Below are 1,804 nucleotides of genomic sequence, written 5' to 3' on the forward strand. Positions count from 1 at the left end.
TTTCGCCCGCTTAAACCTCACTCTTTCTTTCGCTTGGTTGCCCTATCTTTCGTTTCTTTCCCCCTTTCATGTTCGGTTCGGTTGCACAATTTCGCCTCGTTTATGTTCGCCGGAATCGGAGCGAAGAGCAGAGTGCCGAGCGAAGAGAACGAGGCTTAGACGAGGCGAAATGGGGGGCATCGTTGGCTTTCGCCCGCTCTTCGCTCAAAAATTTGTCAACCGCCAACCGGGAAGGACCTACGGCCGAACCGAGCTCTGAAACGTGGGTCCCCAACAACGAGATCTTACGGTAAATCGTATCTCGCGCGTTGTAGTGTCCAAACGCGTTGGTCGCGAATTGTTGTACGCGCTGTTTCGAGCCTAAAATATCAGCCCGTGTGCCGTAACCGGATCATCCCTCAAACGGGGTGCAAGTGTGTTGTGCACAAGACCGTTGTCCGCGGAGGAGAACAGGCCCCAAAACGACGGTGTGCGTGTGCCCCGGAGTGTGTTTGGTGATTATTTTTAAAAAATTCCGAATCAACCACAGCAACCGTTGTGTGCGCTGTTCCGTGTTGCGTGTGACGAGATGATGCCGTCGTGCCGTTGCGGTGGTGATGGTGGTTCGGTGTTCCCTGGGGGTTTCGTGTGCCGGTTTCACGGTGCACGCATGCTGCTGACCTCGGTCGCCGTGTGCCTTTCGTGAATGTCGCACGGTGTAATAGTGTGTGTGCGTGCGTGCGTGCGTGCGTACGTGTGACTCACATGTGAGGTTTCCATTCGGTGTTAAACCGGCAAAAGAGAGAAAGAGAAAGAGAGAGAGAAGAGTACCTGTTGTTGCTGTGTTGTGTGTACGCTGCAAAGGAGGTCGTTACCACGGTAACATCGACGAAGTGTAAACGTGCAAAAGCATAAAAAGGGGGAAACAGGGAGAAAATCTTCTCGAAACTACTGAAAAGTGTGGAATGTGTGTGTGTGAGGAAAAATCGAGGGAAATTGAACGTGAAATGTGTCACCGGCAACGGTTGTCGATGTCGTCGTTGTCGTCGATGAAACAGCTGGCATCACGATCCCGGTGCTTGTGAAAGCCGGTTTGTTTACAGTGGTGTGTGTGTGTGGTTGGGGATCACGGCCCCTCTTTCTGCTGTTGTGATGGCCTCTCGAGCGTTTTGTGACTATCGCCGTGACGTAGTGCTGTGTCGAAGATTGCATTCAAACTACAGCTGCTGCTGCTGCTAGAAAGAGAGAGAGAGATAGTGAGATAGAGAGCGACAGTGCATTGAACCCGCGGTGCATCATCCCCCACGGAGTTATCCGTTAGCAATCCGTTACCCGCTTTGGTGGGTCGCCTGTGCTGTGGTGACAGCAGCTGTCACAAAAGTGCAAGGACAATTAGTGAGTTTCGACGCCGGCACACTACCGAACGCAGCAACCCAGAATCCAGAACAACAACGACGAGAACAACATCCAGGCAACACCGGCACACTGGCGTCATCGGTAGCGCGAAGGTGCAAGACGACGACGACGCCAAGGACGACGACACCGCCGACGACGCCGGGGACGACGGCCAGCTGGCGGTTGCTGACGCTAGGGCTGCTGCTGGTCGGCTGGTGCTGCCGGTCGGTGGATGGCGGCCGCGGGAGTGCCTTCCAGCGCCACGATGACGTCGCCCATCAGCTGCCCAAGTCATGCGGCTGGACCGGCGCGATACTGGAAGTATCGCAGGAGAGACGCTCGGACGAGCTGCAGTGCCGCATCAAGACCATTACCCGCACCGAGGGTCTGCTAGCTAACATAAGTAGTTATCAAATTGATAGGATTAAGT

General features: G+C 54.5%; 1 protein-coding gene across 1 annotated transcript in view; it reads left to right on the plus strand.

Annotated features, from left to right (window-relative positions):
• The first annotated feature begins 226 nt into the window (after positions 1–226).
• LOC125957635 (toll-like receptor Tollo) overlaps positions 227–1,804 on the plus strand; it is a 6,084-nt gene continuing 4,506 nt past the window's right edge. The window contains exon 1 of the mRNA XM_049690480.1: positions 227–1,804. This exon is cut by the window's right edge and continues 4,506 nt beyond it. The gene's annotated coding sequence lies outside the window, so the exon portion shown is untranslated.

This window comes from Anopheles darlingi, chromosome 3 (assembly GCF_943734745.1).
Source record: "Anopheles darlingi chromosome 3, idAnoDarlMG_H_01, whole genome shotgun sequence".
Classification (NCBI taxonomy): Eukaryota; Metazoa; Arthropoda; class Insecta; order Diptera; family Culicidae; genus Anopheles; species Anopheles darlingi.